Genomic DNA, 23,081 nt, shown 5'->3' on the forward strand with positions numbered 1-23,081 from the left:
GTCAGTGGCAGCCATGGACAGAGAGCCCCAGCCCCAGGACCTTGGCTCCTAGACCCGCTGCATTGGCCTGGGAGGGCTCGAGCCATCCCATCTGCCAGGTCACGAGAGGTGACCTGACCCCCAGTCGACACCCTGCCTCTCTGAGAGGGACTGGCGGAAGGAAACCTGGATCTGTACTCAGGCCGAGCTGGGGGGTCGAGCCTTAGTCCCGAGACTGCCCAGCCCTAGGCGCTTGGGCGAGCCACTTCTCTGCCTCAGTGTCTCCATGTGCCATGTGATGACATTACCCTCCCGAGCCGGGTCTTCTGCTCCTGTTTCTCCCAAGCCCCGTCCATATGGCCACTCTTTTCAATCCCTGTAGCTGCATCTGTCCATCACCCACACCGTCGTTCACGCATCCAGCTTTCAGCCCCTCGTGTATCTATTCATCCAGTGCCCATACATCTTTCTACTGTCCATCCACCCACCCATTCACCATCCCTCCATTCACCCACCCATCCACACACCCACCACCACACTCACTCACCCGTCCATTTATGGACATATGGAGAATGCAGCAAGCCTGCACTGTGTCAGTTCTGGGCTGGGGCTAGAGCCTGGGGCCCCAAATCCTGACCTTCCCAGGATGCCAGGTACTGACAGACTCTGGGAGTACCCATTCTGTCACTGACTGTGACCTGCTTGGGAAGAGCTCCTGTCCCTGACTCTAGATCCCTTGGAGACAAGCAAAAGCTAAGGGACCACCAGCAAGGCTCCCCAGCCCCCGCTGGCCCTGCCTCAGGACTGTGCAAACCTGGTCAAGAACCTCAGGGTCTCTGCCTGTAACAGCACGTGACTGCAGACGCTCCGAGCTGGGCCACCCCAGGAAGACTGGCTGGCTGGGAGAGCTGTGAATGGGACACGCTGGTTAGGGGATCCAACAAAGTGACTAAAAATAGAGGGACTAGAGATGTTTTGTGTGCTACCAATTCCACAGCTTCTCAAGGGTCTGTGGGCACCAGGTTCTAGCCACCAGCAAGGGCGGGACTGGGCCTACCCAGATGAGCCTTCTGCAGATCTGAGGGCAGCGGGTTCAATGTGCAGTCCCCAAACTGCAGCAGACACCCAGAAACATGTGCATGGTTCCTTAGCAACCCCTGGCCATGGGGGCTGAGCTGGGAGTCCATGCTTTCCCCATGTGTCCCTTTACCCTTTGGTCCACCTGTACATTAAGCCCCCAGACACATTATGTCACTGGAGCTGTGACTAGGAGCCCATGGAGCCTTGAAATTGTACTCACTTCCTAGCGGACATGCACAGTGCCATGTAGAGAGCTGCGTTAAAAAATAACACTACTACTCAAGAACAGACTGTTGATAAAAACAGTAACAACAACAACTTGGGTCAGCCTCCAGGGAATTTTGCTGAAAACAAATCCAATCCCCCAAATTATATACTGTATGACTGCATTTTTATGGCATACTTGAAAAGACAAAATCATAGACCCGGAGAACAAAGTAGGAGGTACCAGGCCCAGAGACAGGGGTGTGGGGAGGGAGCTGAGGGTGGCTCTACGGGGCAACAGGAGGGAACCTGGTATGATGGAAGTATCCTGCATCTGGATGTATCACTATCGATACGCTGGCGGTCACAGTACCGCTGTCGTGCGAGGCGTATCGCTGTGGAGAACTGGATAAAGACGACATAGGACCTCTTGGAAGTATTTATCACACTGCATGGGACTCTACAGTAATGTCAAAATAAACCAAAACTAAGTTTAAATAAATAATGCCATCCAAAAAGGATGGTGTTTTTAATAAAACATGGCCGGTCCACTGGATTAATACAGGGAAAGAACTCAAACTTGATCCCTACCTCACGCCATAGGTAAAAAATTCATTCCCGTTGGACCAAAAACCCAAATACCAAATGTAAAACAATAAAGCTTTTAGAGGACAGCATGGAAGAGCATCTTCAAGCACTTGAGATGAGAAAACATTTTATTCTAAACTAACAAAAAGAGCTAGCCATGAAGAATGATCCGGGTTATGCGAAAATCAAGCACTTTTAAAGACCTAACTAGAAGAATAAAAAGCCAACACAGAGAGTAGGAGAAGATATTTACAACCTACATCATGAAGAATGGAAGTGTTTATAGACACAGAAAAATTTTCTCCAGGGGCACCTGGGGGGCTCAGTCGGTTGAGTGTCAGACTTCAGCTCAGGTCATGATCTCACAGTTCATGAGTTCAAGCCTGGCATTGGGCTCCTCACTGATGGGGTGGAGCCTACTTGGGATTCTCTCTTTCTCCCTCTCTCTCTGCCCCCACAAAATAAAGAAATAGACTTTAAAAAAAAAAGAGTTTCTACAAATGTATAAGAAAAAGACCATGCAGTAGAAGAAAACTGGTAAGGTTTTGAACAGATACATTACAAAAGAGAATATCCAAATGGCCAATCTCTTTATGAAAAGATGCTCAGCAGGAGGGCTAAAAGGTGGAGTGCTGTCCTGTCTAAATCAGCACAGCCACTTTGGACAACTGTTTGGCATGTTCTACTAAAATCACGCCCAGGAACAAGCTTCCAGCCTCCCTGCTGGGGACCCATCCAACAGAAATGAGCTCACGCCCCACCAAAAGGAAAGTGCGAGAATGTTCACAACAGCACTACCCGTAAGCATGAAGTCTGGAAACACCCAAGTGTCCATCAGTGACAGGAAAGATCAACAGGACACTCTCTGCAACATTTAGCATCTACTACATCTACAGCACCAATGTTTAGGGACCTCACATACATTCTGTTGAACAGAAGAAGCCAGACCCAAAAGGACACACCTTGTGTGGTCCGTTTCCATAAAGCCCAGACACGGGAAAACACAGTCTCTGGAACTGAAAATCAGGAAGGTGTTCCCTTTGAGGAGAGAGGAGTGGCAATAACAAGGGGGTGGAAGGGCTCGTGAGAGGTAGGTGGTCTCATGTCTTGACCGGGATGGTTTTTCTCTTTCTTTTTTTTAAATGTTTTTTAAATTTTATTTCTGAGAGAAAGAGATAGCGTGAGCAGGGGATGGTCAGAGAGAGAGGGAGACAGAGTCCGAAACAGGCTCCAGGCTCTGAGCTAGCTGTCAGCACAGAGCCCGACACGGGGCTCGAACCCACGAACTGTGAGATCATGACCTGAGCCCCAGTTGGACGCCTAGCCGACTGAGCCCCCCCAGGCACCCCTTGATCAGGATGGTTCTTATGTGAGTTTCACTTTGTGATAATTCAGGGCATTTTTCGGAGGATAATACCACAGCGGTGGGACTTCTGGCATGCTACAATAAAAAGGTCACCAAATCCTATCACTGAGACAGCTATAAAACTAGGCAAAATGATTAAAAATAACCATTTCAACATCCTAGAAAGTGGCCGAAGGCATTTATGCGTGAACTTTGAAAAACGCAGGGTAAAGTGGCATTCTTGCCTGAAACTGCTCGTATCGCCCCACTCCCAGCTCAGCTGGTGCATCGTAACAGGGCAGCACAGGGCAGGGCAGGCCGCGAAAACTAGGAGCTTCGCTGCCAGAGGCTGATTTGATTCAGAGCAGAAGACACACAACTCACGATCAGCAGCAGCGGTGTCTGTAATAAGTGGCAATCTCAACAGCAAGTGAACAGGGAAAGCCAGAGATTCTAAGAGGCAGAGGCTGTGATCCTGGCTCGGGCAGCAGTAGACCAGTGGATTAGCTGGAAATCTGACAGAGAGAGACATGAAACGTGACAGCCGTGGCGATGGCCCATAAGCTCTCCGCGTGAGCCCACCTGACAGGCAGCACACATGTGAGAGAGCAAGCCATTCATATGTCCCTGGCTTACTGCAAACCCGTGGACGTACACAGAGGAGTCAGGAGAGGTTCTGGCAGGAAGTAAACGCCAGGCAGGCTTGACAACTGCCCGGCCTTAAAACGTGCTTCTAAACCCACATGCAGATTCATCAGCAGACAGTGGAAGGCAGACAGGCCCCAGGTGTTTGCACACAACCTGACCAATCGCTGACTGACCACTAAGCTAAGGAGACACAGCCGATCCTCAGGAAGCCAGAATTAAATATAAAAGTAGGGATTTATAAAGTGGAGGGGACAAAACAGAAGCACCAACAGTGACACATGAGAGGAAAATGGATTTCAGGATTTTAGTCCAGAAGAGTTACTCAAAACCCAGCAAAAATAACAACTTGTGGGCAGGGGGTGGCAGATCAGAACCCGGAGCTGTTACAAAGTATTATCTACAATGCCCAGTGTCAACCCCAAGTGTGAAACATACAGGGACATAGGAAAGGGTAACTCATACTGAGAATAAAAAGCAGTCGATAAAAATTGTCAATGAATGCCACAAGATGTTACATGTAGTAGACAAAGACTCCAAGGCAGTGATCAGAAACCTGTTTTAAAAAAGGACAACTGTGTTTAATGAATTCAAGTATGATGACAATGACTCAAAACTAGAGAACCTCGAGGAAGGGAGAGAGTATTTTTAACATGGAAATTCTGGAATTCAAAAGTATAATAACTGAAGTGAAAAATTTGTGAGGGGGCTCAACAATAGATTTGCGACAGCAGAAGAAAGGATGAATGACTCTGAAGCAGATCAAATGCAATTGTCCAATCTAAAGACAGAAAAAGAACATAGGGAAGAAAAATGAACCAATGTGTGGGACAACATCAGGGACACCAACATCCATGTGCTGGAAGTCCCAGGGGAAGGGGGGGCAGCGAGAGAGAGAGAGAGAGAGAGAGAGAGAGAGAGAGAAAATATCTGTAGAAACAATGGCTAAAAACTTCCCAAATTTGATGAAAAGCATTAATCTAACAAATGCAAGATCAATGAAAACAAAGCTCTCACATTTAGACACATCATAATCAGACTATTGAAAAGCAAAGAGAAAATGGAAAAAAGTGATTCATCACGTGCAGGGTAAAGGCAGTACGATTAATGGCTGGTTTCTCATCCGAAATTATGGAGGTGCGAAGGCAGTGGAATGGCATTTTTAAAGTGTTGAAAGAAAAATGTCAACTGAGAATTCCGTATCTAATGAAACCACCCTTCAGAAATGAAGGCAAAGTAAAGACATTCATAGATAAACAAGGACTGAGAGAATGCGATGCTGGCGGACCTGCTTCAGAAGACGTTCTAAAGGAAATCCTGTAGGCTCAAGGGAAACAATGCCTGATGTACTTCAAATCCACTGAAAGAAAGGGAGAGCACAGAAATGAATGGTAAGTCTGTGGGCAGACACAAAAGTCTACGAGGGGCACCTGGCTGCCTCTTGATTTCAGGGTTGTTGAGTTCGAGGTTCATGTTGGGCATAGAGATTACTTAAATAAATAAAAAAGAGTCTATGAAAGTACTTTTTTTCTTCTTTTAAAAACATAAAATTACATAAAGCAATAATTATAACACTAGACTTTTGGGGTTTAGCATATAATAATGTAATATACGTGACAATAACAGCATGAAGACAAAGGAGATAATGGGACTATACTGGAGTAAAGTTTCCATATTTTACCATCATTAAATTAGTGTTAATCTAAAATTATTTGCAACGAGTTAAGATGCATACTGCTACCCCCACACAACCACTAAGAAAACAAAGCACTGTGGTTTAAAAAATTAACAAAGGGGGGCGCCTGGGTGGCTTAGTCAGTTAAGCGTCCGACTTTCGCTTAGGTCATGATCTCGCAGCTCGTGGGTTCAAGCCCCAAGTCGGGCTCTGTGCTGACTGCCAGCTCAGAGCCTGGAGCCTGTTTCAGAGTCTGTCACTCCCTCTCTCTCTGACCCTCCCCTGCTCATGCTGTCTCTCTCTCTCTCTCCTAGAAATAAATAAAAAAAAAATTAAAAAAAAAATAAAAAAAATTAACAAAGGAACCCATGTAGTACACTGAAAGTATTTACCCAACACAAAAGAAGGCAACAAAGGAGAAAGAAGGAAAAAAAAGATAAGACCTGTAGAAAACAAGAAAATAGTCACCATATCAAATTTTTAAGATACATTACATGCAAATAGACTAAAGACCAGTCAAGAGGCAGAGATTGTTAGCCTGAGTTAAAAGTACAAAATCCAAATATATATTATCTAAAAGTGATGCACTTTGGTTTCAAACATACAACTATGATGAAAGCTAAAAGATGTGAAAATACAAGCAAACAGTAACCTTAACAGAACTGGAGTGGGTAAGTTAATATTTGACAAAACAGACTTTAAGAAATATTGCCAAACAGAAGATATGAACAGACACTTCTCCAAAGAGGACATCCAGGTGGCCAACAGATACATGAAACAATGCTCAACGTCCCTCCTCATCAGGGAAATACAAATCAAAACCACACTGAGATACCACCTCACGCCGGTCAGAGCAGCCAAAATGAGCAAATCAGAGGACTCTAGATGCTGGCGAGGATGTGGAGAAATGGGCACCCTCCTACACTGTTGGTGGGAATATAAACTGGTGCAGCCCCTCTGGAAAACAGTGTGGAGGTTCCTCACAAAATTAACAATAGAATTCCCCTATGACCCAGCAATAGCACTGCTGGGAATTTACCCAAGGGATACAAGAGTGCTGGTGCATAGGGGCACATGGACCCCATGTTCATAGGAGTATTCTCAACAATAGCCAAAACATGGAAACAGCCTAAGTGTCCATCAGTGGACGAATGGATCAAGAAGATGTGGCTTATTATACAATGGAAATGAGAAAGAATGAAATCTGGCCATGTGTAGCAACATGGATGGAACATGAGGGTGTTCTGCTGAGTGAAATAAGTCAGGTAGAAAAGGACAGATACAATATGTTTGTATGTATAGGAGGATTAGGAGGAACTTAACGGAGGACCATGGGGGAGAAGAAGGGGAAAAGTAGTGGGGGAGAGGGAGGGAGGCAAACCATGAGAGACTCTTGAATGCAGAGAACAAACTGAGGGCTGATGGCGGGGGAGGGGAAGGAGGGTGATGGGCATGGAGGAGGGCACTTGTGGGGATGAGCACTGGGTGTTGTATGGAAACCAACTTGACAATAAACTAAAGAAAAAAGAAATATTGCCAAAGGCAAAGAGCGACATTTCATAATGATAAACAGGCCCATATCTCAGGAGGATATAACAATTACACATGCATACGCCCATAATAAAAGGGCCCCAAAATCCATTAAGCAAAAATCAACAGAATTAAAAGGAGAAATAGATAATTTAATAGCTGGAGATTTCAATGTGCCACTCTTAGTAAGTGATAGAACTACACAGAAAACAAGCAAAGATCTAGAAGATGAACAGCACTATCACGAACTTGACCAAACTGACATTAATTGAATATTCCATCCAGCAGAATAGACATTCTTTTTAAACACACATGGTTCATTCTCCAGGGCAGACGTGTGCCAGGTTGTAAGAAAAACCTCAATACACTTAAAATGAATGAAATCATAGAAAGTGTAGTCTTCAACCACAATGGAATTGAAGAGAAATGAACAAAAGAAATAAATCTTGAGAAATTCCTCAAATATTTGGAAAGGAAACAACAGAGTTTTAAATAGGCCATGAGTCAAAAGAAAAAAAAAGGAAATTAGAAAATGTCTTTACTTAAATGAAAACAAAACCAGAATGTATCAAAATCTATGAGATGCAGTTAAAAGCAGGACTTTGTTTGAAATTTATAGCTTTCAATGCATATCAGAAAAGAAGAAAAATCTCAGTAACCTATGTTTTCACCTTATGAAACTAGAAAACCAGAGTAAACTCAACCCAAAGCAAGTGAAATAAAATAACAAAGATCAGAGCTGGGATGGATGGAATCAACAACACAAAAAAATAGAGAAAATCAATGAAACCAAAATTCAGTTATTTGAGAAGATCAACACAAATGACAAACTTTTAGCTCGACTGACCAAGAACAAAATGGGAGAGAAGACACAAATTACTAAAATCAGTTGTTAAAGAGGAAGCACCACTACCAATCCTACAGAAATTAAAGGGAGTAAAAGGGAATTTTTATGAACTTGACGCCAACAAATTAGACAATTCAGATGAAGCACATATATTCCTAGAAAGACACAAATTATCCAAACTGATTCAAGAAAATCTGAACAGACTTATACCATTTTTTAAAGGAATAGTTGAAAATATCCACACAGAGAAAAGCAAAGGCCCAGGTGGCTTGCATGGTAAATTCTGTCAAATAGTTAAAGGCACCCTATTGAAATTTCACCAACTCTTTCAGAAAAGAAAGAGGAGAAAACCTTCCTTACTCCTTGTATGAGACCAGTACTTCATCCTGATGCCAAAACCAAAGGCACCGTAAGAAAATAACAGACCAATATCTCTCATGAACACAGGTGTAAAAATCCTTCACAAACTACTTGAAACCAAGCCCAGCCCCATCCAGAGAGGATTATACTGGTGGCACTTATCCCAGGAATGCAAGGCTAGGTTTAGGGTTAGCGTGTGAAAACTGACTAGTCATACACCAAACTAATAGAAGAACGGGGCCACACATGTGATCGTGTCAACAGATGCAAACACACAAACACAAAACCACTTGATGAAACCCAATACACATTCGTGATAAAAATGTATCACAAACCAGGAGAACAAGGGGCCTTCTCAACCCAAAGGCCATCTATGAAAAACACCGCTAACATCATTCTTGACAGTGAAAGACTGAATGCTTTCCCTCTACAGCCAGGAACAGAGTGGCCTCTGCTATTTAGCATTATTCCAGAAGCTCTGTTGCAGTATGGCAAAAAAAAAAAAAAAAAAAAAAGTAATAAAAGGAATCTAGTTTTCAAACTAGATTTGCAGATGTCATTTGCAGATGACATGATCCTGTACATAGAAAAATCTAAGGAGTCCACAAAAGTCTACTGAAACTAGCTAATAATTAAATTTAGCAAGATTGGGGGATAAAAGATCAATATACCAAACTCAATTTTATTCCTGTGTACTAGCATGAAACAATCTTAAAATGAAATTAAGAAAATTATTCCATTCCCAATAGCATCAAAAAATATCCAGGAATAAATTTAACAAAAGAAATTTAATTAGCAAGACTTGCACATAGAAAACAAAAAAATTGCTAAGAGAAACTACAGACCTAAATTGATGGAGAGACATTCCATGTTCATGGATTGGAAGAGTTAATATTCCCAAATTGATCCATAAATTAAACACAAGCCCATCATAATCCCAGCAGGTTTTCCTTTTTTTTTTTTTTTTAAGAAATTGACCAGCTAATCCTAAAATTTACATGGAAATAGAAAGGACTTAGAATAGCCAAAACAATTTTTCAAGAAGAAAAACAAATTTGGAGGACTTACACTACACACTTTAAATACTTAGCACAATTGGGGTGCCTGGGTGGCTCAGTTGGTTGGGCGTCTGACTTCAGCTCAGGTCATGATCTCACAGCTTGTGGGTTCGAGTCCTATATTGGGCTCTGTGCTGACAGCTCAGAGCCTGGAGCCTGCTGCGGATTCTGTATCTCCCTCTCTCTCTGTCCCTCCCCCACTCATGCTCTGTCTCTATCTCTCAAAAAGGAATAAATGTTAAAAAAAAAAAAAAATTAAAAACTTAGCACAGTGCTGCAGTAATCAAAACAGTATGGTTCAAGTGTAAGAACAGACAAGTACATCAGTAGAACAGAAGTGAGAACCCACAGGTAAACTCTCACCCTTCTGGTCCCCAGAAAACTTAACACAGAGAAGGCAGTCTTCAAAACTGATACAGGGACAACTGGGTATCCATATGCCAACAACTGAACTTAGACCCTTAAACTCCGTGCCAAACATTAGCTTAAAAACAGACCCAAATGCAATAACTAAGACTATAAAACTCCTTGGAAAAGGCAAAGAGGAAAATCTTTGTGAACTTGGATTAAGCCAAGAATTCTCAAACACCAAAAACATAAAAGAAACACCACAAAGGAAAAACAACACATAAACCAGACTCTATTACAAATAACAACTTCTGTGCTCTAAAAAAAACATCTTTAAAAAATGAAAGACAAGCTATAGACAGACGGGAGTAAGGTATTTGCAAATCACATTTCTGATAAATGAGTTGTATGCAGAATGTATAAAGAATTCTCTCAATAGTTCTGAACAGTTTTGTAACTCAGGAAGACAAAGAAACCCCTTAAAAGGGGCAAAAGATTTGAATAGAAATTTTTATCGAAAAAGGAATATGAAGGCCTAAGGAACGCATGAAACAATGTTCAACTTCACTGATCACTAGGGAAGTTGAAACAACAATAGATACACCCGCCTGAATGTCCACAACAGAAAGACCCACGAGCAGGTGGGTCAGAATGTGGGGAAGGCAGGACCCTCACACATCGCCTCGAGAATGTAACGTGGCGCGGGCACCTTGTAAAATTCTTCGATGGTATGTTGATGATTTAAATATAAACTTACCTTTTCGACCCAGGAGTTCCAGTACAAGGACCCTACCCCAGAGAAACAAACACACACGTCCACACAAAGCTCTCCACCAATGTTCACGCCAAACCAGATGCCCGCAATGGGCGTGCAGAGAAATTAAACTCAGTTCAGCAAAGAACGGAATCGTATTAAGCCACAAGAGCAAACAAGCTACCATCTCAGGGCTACGTGGACGTGTCATGGGCACGCTCACCTACAACGTCATGGTATGTGAACGACCCCCTCAGCTGTTGCGGAAGGTGGGAGACGGGGCCGGGGCACTTTGCACACACACACCCGGCACCCCTGCTAGACATGCCTTCTTTACCACCTTGCTCCAAGAAGAACAGCCTTCAAAATAACTTACCAGGCCCCAAGGCCATGGCCTCTGCCACCCTGTCACACCTAGGATTTCACTCCAAACAGGTCATTTCCCTATGACCTTGGGTAGTCTCCCACAATCGAACTCCACGGCTGCCTCCCTCCCTGACTCCTGCTGACCATGGGGGACAAAGAACTCTGGGCAGGAGCAGAGAGGGAGAGGCCTGGGCCCCAGGAGCCGCTCACCCTCCACCCAAGCCAGGTGGGCTCCTCTCTCAGCGCCTCGCCGAGGGCAAGCCCTGGTTCCTCTGCATCAAGGGCCAGAGCCAGCTCAGGCTGTCAATAACCAGTGACATGTCCTCACTCCTCAGGAAGGCTGAGCTCACCCGTCTGTAAAATGGGCAGAACGCTGCCTGGGGTGGGAGGGGCACCTGTCTGTGATGGGCAGATCCGGGTTCTAGCACTTGTAAGCGGTGAGCCCGCACCAAGTCACGTCTCCGTGTCTTGGTCTGCTCATCTGTGAAATGAGCACACAGCACCTCCCTCTCTGGCTGTGAGAGGATTCCACACAGAGTGCAGGAATTAGCCCGGCCCAGGGGGTCCAAATTCCCATGGTTCCAGGAGGCCCCCTGAGATGGAGGTTGGGGTGGGCGGGACAGGAGCCAAGGGTCCCAAGCGGTGGGGGCTGCCCTCCAAGCCTGTTTCCCCTTCTGTAAGGGCACAGCTGGAACGGCCCGGAAGCTCTGACTTTGAAGCTCTGCGCCGCTTCCTCCTTCCCGCCAAGTACCCATGCCTCCCATCGCCTGTCCCCAAAATGGGGGTTTCTCCCTGAATGTAGAATTTCCAGACACTCACCCCTCACCCAGGAGAGTGGGAGCTGGAAGGGCTGAATCGGATCCTGTCGCCTCCTGGCTGTGTGACCAGGAAGGCACAAGTGCTACTGAGGGTCTAGGCTGCCCCCCCAGCGCCTGCCCTCTGCAGAGGTAAGCAGGAGAAGCCCCTGGGCCCTCCATGGATGGCGTGTTCCCCTCCGGAACAGCCAGGCCCTGCACACCTTCCCCCTGTCTGCCGAGGGACCCCTGTGTGCCCAGAGGGGGAGCTCTCCTCCCCTCAGCTTCCCAAGGGCCCCATGAGGGCACAGCGTGACGTGTGACCCTCCAGCCCCGTGCAGCGACCAGCACCGTGAAGGTGACCCCACAGTGGAGCAAGACCCCTCCCCAGTCCCGCCCCCCCTCCCAGAGAGAAATGCATCTCTGCATGTCAGCACACAGGACACAACTGGGTGCACACGCTGGCTGGAGAACTCACACAGGGACGCACGAGGACACATCAATTGAAACACAGGCCCTGTGTTCCACTGCACTAGCATGCACGCGTGGCAGAAGACGTGCAAGGCAGGGCGTGTCCTCGAGAACATCAGAGCGTGTGCGGACGTGCGGAGACTCATCTGGGGGTCAGGCATGAGGTGTGTGTGACACTTTAGAGTGCCCAGGCAGATGTGTGCCCGAGTGAATGCCAGCTGGCGTGTTCGCACGTGCGCCTGAAAGAGGAGAGCAGCCGCTGTGGATGCACACGCATGACGGACGCCGTGGGTGCACGTGGGAGGCTGCAGGGGTGCGTCCTGCAGGGGGGCTGTTCATCAGTGTGTGTGCACGCGCGTGTGCAATGGGGCCTGCCAGCCTGGCCGTCTTCCTGTTCCGGGCACAGCTGCCCGGCTCGGCCCCAACTTGCGTGGATTAAAGCCAGTGGAAATGCTGGGTTTCTGGAGCTGCTTTTTTTGCAAAGCCGTCTCCTGCGAGTCACACTCCTTCAGACCTAGCTGCTCCTGCTCTGTGGGGACAGCATCATGAGGACACCAAAACAAGCCGGCGTCTGTCAGACGGCAGACACCTCCCAGGCCTGCGACTGGCCCGCCGTCCTCCCCAGGGGCCCGCGGGGCTCGCGCAGTCTGAACGGGGGGCCTCCGGGAGCCCCTGGGAGCACTCACCCNTTAATCTCCCTCTGCTCTACTGAATTTTCAAAAAATAAAAAAAAAAAAAGCAGACAACATGTTCATTTCATAGGAACGAAACGCTCGACCAAGGACTCTAAGGTCAGAAGGTGCCCTTCGTCGGGGCCACAGCCGGTGTGCACTCCTGACTCCGGCGGGGGGGTGGGGGGGAAAGGGCGGGGGTGCACACGTATGTGGCATGTGCACACACGTGCATACACTCACCCCCAAGCTCAGATTTGAGAAGTGCGTCTCCAACAGGAAGCTGCCAAAATTTCCCAGCCCCACCCCCACTCAGCACCCTGAGGGCTCCGTGGCCCACAGCCACATGGGCTTAGTAANCTCGGCTACCCCATCCCTCCCAGACATCGGCCGCAACTCCCAACCGGCAGCTCATTCCTACTCATGCCCCTAAAAACTCTGCCTTCACCCCCAAACACAGGGAGGGGTCCTTTGAACACACAAGCAGACTTTGTCATTCTCTGCTCAAACCCCTCAAAAGCTCCCGGAGGCACAGAATGAGACCCGGCTCTTCCCAAGCACTTGACCACCCTCTCGCTCAGGTCCGCCACCTCTCCCGCCGACCTCTCCCCCCAGAAGGGTCGACCTCTCCCTCAAGAAGGGTCGGAGGTCCGCCACACTGGCTGTGCCCTCCCCCCGGCATGCCCCGCTCAAGGCTGCGGGCTCCTTCCCCAGCACCCTCTGCCTTGCCTCTGTGCACACAGGGCCCCCCCAACAGGCCAGGGCTGGGGGACTAAGTGAGGCCCTGCGCCACAGAACGGCAGGGCCTGGGGACTCTGCCAGACCAGCGACGGCTTTGTCGTTTACACAACTTGTGTAGGTTCAGGCCACCTACCCCAGCCCTCCCTCCCGTTACAGAGAAACACCAGGTCAGCAAAGGGAAGAAACCCACCCCCCAGCCTGGGCCTCCTGTCCGAGACGCGGCTCCCTGGACCCAGCTCCTGAGGATGGGACAATGCTTTAGGCCCATTTGGCAGAAGAAAGTACCAAGGTTCAGCCACCCTCTGACCTGCAGCCAGCCCCTTCCAGAAGCTTCTATAGGGCTCTAAGAGGTAGGGGATACCCCTCAGTGCGGATGGTGGAGGCCCAGCACAGGTTCAGGAGACAGATCTGGGACTCCCCGGCCCGTCAGACTTCGGGGGCAGCGGTGGAGGGGTGGGATGGTGGGCATGGCCTTCAGGGAGGAGCAGGGAACCGGGCGTCACACTTATGGGTATTGCCAGGGCGCTGGGCCAACACCCCCAGCCACTCCTCGGGGCTCTGTCTTGCCAACATAGGATGGGCACGGGGCTCCCTGACCGCTGTCCCCTGGCCACGCAGCATAGCCTTCTCTCCATGGCACGGACTGCGGGGCGCAGGGCCCGGAAAGCCCCCTTCCTAGACATGGCTCTCTGCCCACAAGGGCCGATAGGGCCCCTGCTCAGGCCCAAGTGACAGGTAGCATGTGGCCACCTGTGTTTGGGTCTCTGTGCTTATTAAACGAGAGGGAGCTAATGACAAGGAGGTACCTGAGGTTGATCCTACCAGAGATAAAACCAGAATCTGTCGATAAACACGAGAAAGCCTCGGACTGCTACTCATCCTCCAGGGCCCCCACCCACGGGAGGACCTGCACCCCATGGAAGGACCCCACCCATGGAAAGACTCCCTGCCCCGGGAGGACCCTCGTCCCACAGAGGACTCAGGAGGCCCTCCACTGTACCCAGCAGGCCCCGAGCACAGTCCCCTGGGCAGGGGCGGCCCACCCACCACGCCGTGCCCGTCTGCAATGCCGTGGACAGTTGTCAACCGCCAGGGCTTCTTAAAGGCCCTTCTACAGAAGTAGCCACTAGAGGGGAAGACGGCAGAGAGGTGAGCTTCTGGGGAGGCCTAAGGGGGGGGGGGCAGGGCATGGCCCACAGGTCAGGAGGCTGTGCACACACCCTCACCCCCACACCCAGGCTCCAGGCAGGGCCTTGGTGGCCCCGTCCGTGAGGCAAGGAGGCTCTGTTCTCTCAAAGGTGGAACAGGAGGTAGGGCGCAGGCCATAGAGCACAGGAGCAGGGCCAAGCCTGGATTCCCACCAGCTCTGACACCAGCTTGCTGCACTATCTGAGCCTTAGTCTCCCCATCTGTTAAGTGGATGAGTTGAATTAGAGGCCCTAAGGAGTGCAATGGAATCACATTGATGGCGGGAGGGGCTGCCAGGCTGGGCTGCTACAGGGTCCTCAGGCCATGCCCTCCACCCCCACCATGCCATCCTTCCCATGGATGCCCAGACTGGTCTCTCTCTACACCCCAGCCTTGTCTGGGGATGCTGAGGCATTACAGATGGGGAGACCGTCCCCAGGCCACATGGTGGGGTCCGCACCCTAACTGCTCAGCTGCTTGTCGAGGCCCCTCTCCCAGCCCTGTTCACCACTCCCCCAAAGGCCTCTGAGCCTAGACGCCTGCCCCTTCCTCCTGGGTCATCCAAATGCTGGCCACCCTTTAAGGGCTGGCCCGACCCCTCCTCGGGGAGCCCCCTACCTGGGGCTGATCAGCCCCCCAAGGAGGAACCGGGGACCAGCTCATGGAGGAGGAAAGCCCTGTGGGTAAGACTGGCCATAAATCCTGAGGAACTAACACTCGTTGTCAGGCAGGAAGGGAGGCGCCCGGACAGGGCTGAGTCAGATAGCACCACGGAACAGCCCCAGGGTCGCCGGGGCTGCCTCTGAAAGGCCTGAGTGTGGCCTTGGCCCCAGTGCTCAGATGCTGGGCCAGCCCCTGTGACTCGTTTCCCCACTGCTCCTTATCCTCCAGAGCAGGGAGCCAAGCTTTGGCCTGTTTTTGACCCTAAGAAGGCTGTCAACTCTACTGGGCCCCTGCTGCCCTGGGCCTCCATTCTCACTTTGTCTGAAAGGTGGAGGCCAGCCTGGAGGAGGCAAGCACCTGGTCCTGGCTCCCAGGAGGCCCCAGCTGTGCTCCACCATCCCATGTGACCTTTGGCTGCAATTCTGTTCATCGTCTGTGCCCCACCCCCGGACACAAGCTCCACCAACGCCAATGCCAGAGCCTCATCACGGTCTTGTCCCAAGGCTCCAGGCAGAGCGCACAGTAGGTCCTCAATACGCTTGAATAAACCTTCAGGTATCCTTCCAGCTCGAATGGCCAGAGGTCTTGGTTCCTGCTCCGTACGGCCACTGGATCCCAAAGATAGTCGCTCTAACCCCTCCTCTCCCCCAGGAGAGCTTGGCAAAGGCAGCCAGACTTCAGCAGGTGGGGTGGAGGCTGAGGGACAGGCAAGCCCAGGGATAGAAACCGAGTGCCCACAGCTTCCTGCTCCACTCTGGGGCCCCGGCTGGCACAGGGTACATGGGGATGGGGAGTGCACAGGGAACAGGTGTCCCCAGCAGCAGAGGCAGTGCCTGGCTGCCTGGTATACAGGTACAGGACCCCCTTGCCCTCCACCGCCCCCACTCACTGTACACCCTCAGACAGCAGCCTACCCTCACTCTCCTCCTATGGACAGCAGGTGCTAGGATGGATGACAGCAAACTCCCTTCCGTATCAGGGCTCCGGTCCCCTGCGTGGGCGGCACCATCAGCCATGCACCCAAGGCCAGTCGACACTCGAGCCTCTGTTGGAAGAAATCGGAATCTATGACAGACAACAAGACAGGGAAGGGCGCTGTGGGGGGTATGGCGGGGGATCACAGGGATGACAAATGTATCCAATGTCCGCAGCAACGCCACCATCCGCTCCAGGTTCACGCCCGGAAATTTATGGCCCCATCACCTGGTCCTGGAGATCTATCTCCTGCCTGTCACTCATGGGCATTTTTCATCCCGCACCCTGCCTCCACACATATTCTCCGCCACCCACCGGGCATCTACAGGGTCCGCCTGTTTGTTTCCTGCAGACATACGTGAACACCCCACATCCAAGCACCTCTGCTCATAAATTTCCCTGCTGCTATGGCAGCCTCAGGAATAGGGTCATCTGTTACTAGGTACTGGGCCCCTAAGGAGAAAGGGACAGCTAGGTGGGCTCTGACCCAGGAGGACTTGAGGAGGAGGGCTTCCTGAGTGTTGAGAAAATCCCTCTGAAATCTAGAGCGGTATGTGTGTACCTATGCACGTGTGTGTATATGTGTGTGCACAGTGCATGTGCTAGGGACACACAGATGTGGGACCAGGGCAGTCGCTCCCACTTTACTCCATCTGAGCCACAGAGTCTCGGCAGCACTAATTTTTCTCTCCCCAAACAGGTGATGCTGACCAGGAGTTATTTGGGTCCAAAGAGTTTAATCCCAGAGTCTGAGAGAAGGGCTGCTAGGTCCGAGGTCCGCCCCAGGCTTCACTGGGGACCCCAGCCACCTGTGTCTCCAGGGTGGGAGGGGGGGTACACAGGGAGGCGAGGGAGCAGAACCCAGGTGTGGGGTGCCTGCATCCAATGCCATTTGGAAGAATTTCTGAGCTCCCAGAGGAAGTTTTGCAGGGGTGACGTGGAACTGGCCATGCTTCTGCCTCCCCTCCTGTGGCCACAGGCACCGGTGCCTACTGCCCCCCTAGGTCTGCCAGCCCTCGGGATGCGGTGCCTAGGGCGGCTTTTTCTGAATCAGGGACTGCCTGATCTCGGCAATACACGCAGGCAGCACCCCCAGAGGCCATGGAGCTTTCCCTGGAGAGGGTCCGGCGGATGTGGGGAGGGCATGGCCCCAACACATCGGCCCTGGAGGTCACCACCCACTGAGGCATTCAGACCTCCCCCAGCATGTGCCCAGGAAGGTGAGGGACCAAAGTGCTGGCTGGGGTCCTGGCCCATTTCCAAACCCCTAAATCAGAAATAAAGGTGGGCATTCCCCCCTGACAAGCCCCACCGTCTAGAGTTTGTCCCTCTAGGTCTGGGTATTTCTCTTCTGACAAAGGGGGACACAAACCTGGCATGGGGCTTATGATTCTGTTCCCCCAAAGCTGTTCCGTTAAAAGCTGAAAGCTGCCAGGACCCAGGGCTGAGGAGGCCAGGGAGCTGGCCAGGCAGTCACGATCAGAGTCTCTGTGGCTTAGAACCACACAGCCCCATTTTCTCCTTCCTTCTCAGCACTGGGCAGAGGCTAAGGGTCTTTTTGGAGACGGCCCCTGTGAAAGACACTGGAGAGGTTTGTTGATTATAACTCCCCGCACTCAGCACACTTCAAAAGCTCCCGTTCCTGAGACCCGTAGGATCTAAGATCCTAGGAATACTTTCCGCACAGCCACCAGCCCAATAAAGCAGGTATAAGGCAGATACAGCTGTAGCCTAGCAAGGGCTCCATGACGCAGGCGCCCAAAGAGAAGATGCTCACACCTGAGGCTTTGCTGAGCGGTGAAAACCTGGCTTTGGTCTCCCAAGCCTGGAGGAAAGGCCTCCAGGAGCCCCCCCCCCCNTAAAGTATACATTATCATCATACCCCCATTTTACAGATGTTAAAACTGAGGATTGGGAGGTTATCTGCCCCAAGGTCATGCAGCTGATGCTTGGAAGAGTGATTTTGATGCCAGAGGCTGTAGGTCTGTGTCCTAGAGGGAACACCTGCAGGGGACCCCACCCTGGGCTGCAAGCAGGTGCCATATGGATTTTAAAGGATCGAAAGGGGGCTCCTGCCTTTGGAGGCAGATTGGGGCAAAGAGGCTCAGCACCACTCCCCCAAAAGACATGACTACGAGAACGGGTCCAAGGTCGGGGGATGGGTGGAGAATATTCACCAAGTTCAGAGCAAAGGCCCCCACCCCCACGCCAGGGCTTTAACTCCACGGCATCCGCCGCGTAATGCAGCCTCTCCCCCGAGTGTGGCAGGACCGTCCCGGCGCGGAATGGGGAGGCGCTGCGACGCCGGGAAGGCTGAGGGGAAGGGATGGTGCCGCAGACACCGACGGGGGTCGCGGAGGGTCGGCCGCGGTGCGAAGCAGCGGGTTCCGGGGCGCAGGACTCGGCGCGGACGGCCAAGGGGGCTGCCGAGGGGAGGGCGGGCTGGGGAAGGGGCGAGGCCACGCAACCCAGCAGTTGTGCGAGGGGCAGAGCGACCCGGGGCGGCAGCAGGACCCTGACCCTGACCCCCGCTCCGCCCGCGCGGCCGCGNCGGTGCCTGCCCCAGCCACCCGCGACCCCCACCAATGAAGCAAAGCCAAGGCGTTCTCAGGACCCGGGTGAGCCCGTCGGTCCGGCCCTCGTCGGAGGAGACAGACCTGCAGGCCGAGAACGCAGGGGTGGGGGCGGGGGCGGAAGGGACAGGTAGGGCCGCCCCTCTCCTCCCCAGCCTTGGCTCCCCTTCCTTCCCGCACTCACCCCCACCTCTGGGATGATTCCGGGGGTTCTTGCGCACTCTTCCCGTTTAGTTTTTTGACCCTCACAACCTGCGTGTGTTAGAGCCTCTTCCCGCAGATCACAGGCAAGGAAACTGAGTCAAGAGAGGCCCTGACGTTTGCCCCACGCCCCACGGCCCATCCAAAGCAGAGGCCGAGAGGCACTCTATGCCCGCGATGGAGCCTCCTGACCCCTCCGAGCTCCGAGCTCCAGCCGGGCACGCCCGGGCGTAACTACCCCTCGACCAGCCTGGTTTCCAGCTCAGGGCCCTGCTCGCGTCCCCGGACTGCCTGATCGGTCGCCCCCGCAGGCGCCCGCGCCCCCTCCCCGCTTCCTGTCCCCCGCCCGCCTCCGATCTCGATTCCCGGCCTCAGTACCCCCGGCACGCTCTCCGCTCCCCGCCAGCAGCTGGGCAATTCACCGAGCATACAAAAGAGTTGACTCAATTCAAAGGCAGCAAATCAAGATAAATCCTATAGTGTGTGGGGACCGGAGAGGGAATGTGAATGAACGTCCAGGACACAAGCAAGTCCTATATGGACTAGCAAGCCCCCGCCCACGGCACCACCTGGGCACAGAAGGCTGACTAGGAAGGGGGGAGTGCGGGAAGGAAGGGGAGCTGCTCCCCACCCCCCACCCCCCCAGGCCGGAACTTAGGAAAATTGAGGAATTTAGTGCTTTCTGGCCCCCTCTTGCCTGTCTGCTGGGGCTCCTTTGAGGGTGGGTGCAGGACAAGAGCTGGAGTGCCCCGATGGTTATCTACAAGTACTGGGGGCAGGGTGGCCCAGACACAAACAGCTCTGGGGGCAGGGGTGAGGCACAGGGAAGAAGGCTGCTGGGCCATTTGGGGCATCTGGGCTGTATGTGGCCTTTCTCCTTGGGCTGCCCCCTACCCACACCCCTGTCCCAGCCAGTGCAGGCCAAGGGGTATCGCACTGCAAGCCTCAGATATGTCAGGCCTGAGCACAGGGGACAGAGAGGGTGGTGACAAGTCTCCCCTCCCCTCCCTGCCTCCCTGCCATTCAGGAGGCCTCCAGCTGCGGCTTGGAGGCTTGGAATGGAGCAAAACCCGTCCTCTCTCAGAGGCGCCTCTGGTCACTCTTGGTAGGTCCCAGAAAGCAACCTTCCAGCCTCTGGTCTCACTCTGCACAGAAAACGCACAGCAGTGACCGAGATCCCTGTGCAGCTGCCAGAGGTGACAGCTCCCTCCTTTTCTGACTGGTTCCCCCAGACCCTTGCCAGCCAACCACCTCATCTGGAAGGATCGGGTTGGCTTTTGATGCACGTCTCCAGCATGCCAGGAAGTGTGCTAGGTGCCTGCCCAGGGTTAGATATTGACCTTCTCACACTACTCCCCATCACAAGGGATGTGAGCCCATTCCTGCAGCCTGCAAATGGAGGGCAGAGGCTTCAGCATGCCCTTGACCTGCAGTGGCCAACCCCCAGGCAGGTATGCGGCTGCCCAGGGTCAGGGCTCTGCACAGGGGCTCAGAGGTCAACTGCGGGGGGCAGGGTAGAAGTCCTCAAGGGAAGGTCCCCTCCTCCAGGGAAGGTCCCCTCAATCGGAGGATCCATGGGCAGGTGCAGAGAGTGAAGTACAGAGTTGGGGGTGCAGGGGATTGGAGACCCCATGTCGGGGTCCTTCCCACTGAGCCCCCTCCCCACTCTGAGCAGAGGTTGCGCCTTCCAGCTGCGACCTGTCCCCGAGTCTCGGCTGGGTCGCCCCTCCCCCGGGGCCCCGCCGGGAGGCGGTCTGCGTGTTAAGTCATTAAATCTGTTTCAGAGAGACACCGGCGCCACCGCGAGGACATCTGTCAGGGACCCAGTACTGGGATCCACGCCCCCTACCCCACCCCCAGACCCAGAGCAGGATAGAGGATGCGACACCTCGCTCACCAAAGCTGTGAGATTCTTTGAGCTGGAAGGCGTTGGGGTCCCCGAATTAGCGGAGGGGGCGGGGCGGCGGCCAGCCCTGGGGGACAAAGACTCCCAGGCCGCTTGGGAGCTGGGCTCCGCAGATGGGCAGAAGGGAAGAAGTGTTCCATATTCCCCGCCCCCCAAATCCTCAAATCCACTCAAGCTCGGATCTGAGTGCTGGGATAAGGTGGGAGGAGGAAACGGAATCCTCCTGGGCCTTAGGGTTGCGAAGGCGCCGCTGGAAGGGAGGCCAGCAGGACATCGCCTCCTCCGCGCACATGCAGTTGTAGCTACACCCCAAAAGCCTCTCCAGAGCTCCGCAAGTCCCCTCGGCTCTCTACATCTCCTCAAGCTGCGGGCGGCGACCCCCCCTACTCCCCAGGGCCCCTCACACGAGGTGGCGACCTGCCCGCAGGGGTGGGCGCAGGTGTCGCGCGCCGCTGTGTGCGTTGGGAGGAAGAGGCGCTGACTGCGAGTAAATTCGCGCTCGTCCCTGGCAGTCTGGCCCCAGGAACCCCACACCCCTTCGGCGGAGGAGGACTCGGTTGGGGAATGTGCGCCGATCGCGCCAATCTGGCCCTGCCCCTCCCCCGACCCCCGGCGACTGACGGGGCAGCCACAGGCCACACTGTACAGTTTAGGATGAGAAAAAGTTGGGGGGGCGACACCCCGAGACCGGGATGGAAAGACCGGAGGAGACCTCGGAGGTGGGGGCGTGGAGGGAAGAGCGACAGGATAGAGACGCTGAGAGCTGGGAAGGGAGCCAGTTCTGGGCCTGGGGTCCCGCCCCACCCCGCCGCCAAGCCCAGCTTCGCAGCTTCCCGGGCCTGGAAAGGTTCGGGTCACAGGAGCCTATTAATAGCCGCGCAGCGGGTCCTTCCCTCGGACTGGCAACTGCGGGCAGGGCCAGGCGAACGGGGGGGTCCTGCAACACCCCCTCCAGGGCTCCAGAGGCACGGGGCGGAGCGCTGCCTCCCCCATCCCGGAGGCTAAGCGCCCTCACTCTACTCCTTGCCCGCCTTCCACTATGAGAATGGGGTTCCAGGTTGGGGGGGCAGTTCCCGGGCCAACTTGGGGCGCCCCGGCTACCACCATGCACTCGCAGGCAAGACCACCCCGTCCCCACTCCCTGCCCAGCCCGCCCTTCGCTCTCACAGCGCTCAGGAAAGTTTCGGGGTCCCCGAGGCGCCTCCTAGCCGGAGGGGTCCGGAGTCCGGGGCCTTCGGGCCGCGGCGTCGGGGAGGGAAGTTTGTCCGGCCGGCGCCTGGCGACCGCTAACTTCGGGTGCGCCCGACTCGGAGCCCTGGGTGTGGGGGATGCCCCGAAACCACGGACTCAACGCGCCGCAACCGNGAAGTTGGACCGCGCCGCGGGGGCGGCGAGGGGTGCCGGGAAGCAGCCTCGCCCCCTCCTCCGGGTCCGCCCCGCGCGTCCTCGCCGCCGCCCCAGGCCACCATTTGGAGCCGAAGCCCCCGAGGTCTGGGAGAGGAGACTTTGGGAGGCGACGGGAGGTGGGCACCTGAGGCGGAGGTGTGCACGCGCGTGCGGACACGGCCGTGTGCACACACACCCGCGAGCCGCGTGAAAGTTGACCTGAAGTCAGACCCTGTGTGGGCGCGCGCGTCCGCGAGTGCAAATGCACAGCCCGCAGGGGCGCGCGTATCCGGGGACGAGGAGGGCTCGGCACATGGGGGGCGGGGGCGAGAGGGTGGTCCGGCCCTCGGGGACCTGCCCTTCCCCGTATCGTTGACCCCTTCGCCCACCCCTCCCATTGCCCGCCTCGCCCTTCGGCTGGGGAGAGGGTGGGGCGTGGGATCAGCCAGGCCCCTTCCGACTCCCCGAACGTTCGGTTTGGCTGACTTCCCTCCCACCGATCCCCCCTTCCCCTTCCTTCGTCTCCCGAATCTCCGGAGATCCGAAATCACTCGGCCGCCTCCGAACTGGGTTCTAAAGCCTCAGCCCCCTAGACGCCCCGCATCCGCACCTAACGGCCACACCGCCTGCCAGCATCTCCCACTGCCCACCGCCCCTGCCCCAGCTTGCGGCTTGCGCGGTGGGTAAAAATTCCAAACCAGGCTCAAGAGCGCCCCCGCCCGGCGCGGCCTGC

The 23,081-nt window shown here is 53.5% G+C and overlaps 1 protein-coding gene across 1 annotated transcript in view; it reads right to left on the reverse strand.

The window, feature by feature from the left end:
* ELFN1 (extracellular leucine rich repeat and fibronectin type III domain containing 1) overlaps positions 1–16,331 on the reverse strand; it is a 57,205-nt gene extending 40,874 nt beyond the window's left edge. The window contains exon 1 of the mRNA XM_077758851.1: positions 16,222–16,331. The gene's annotated coding sequence lies outside the window, so the exon portion shown is untranslated. The remainder of the gene's footprint in view (positions 1–16,221) is intronic.
* Positions 16,332–23,081: the final 6,750 nt, after the last annotated feature.

Source organism: Crocuta crocuta, unplaced genomic scaffold, assembly GCF_008692635.1.
Source record: "Crocuta crocuta isolate KB4526 unplaced genomic scaffold, BGI_CrCroc_1.0 scaffold273, whole genome shotgun sequence".
Classification (NCBI taxonomy): Eukaryota; Metazoa; Chordata; class Mammalia; order Carnivora; family Hyaenidae; genus Crocuta; species Crocuta crocuta.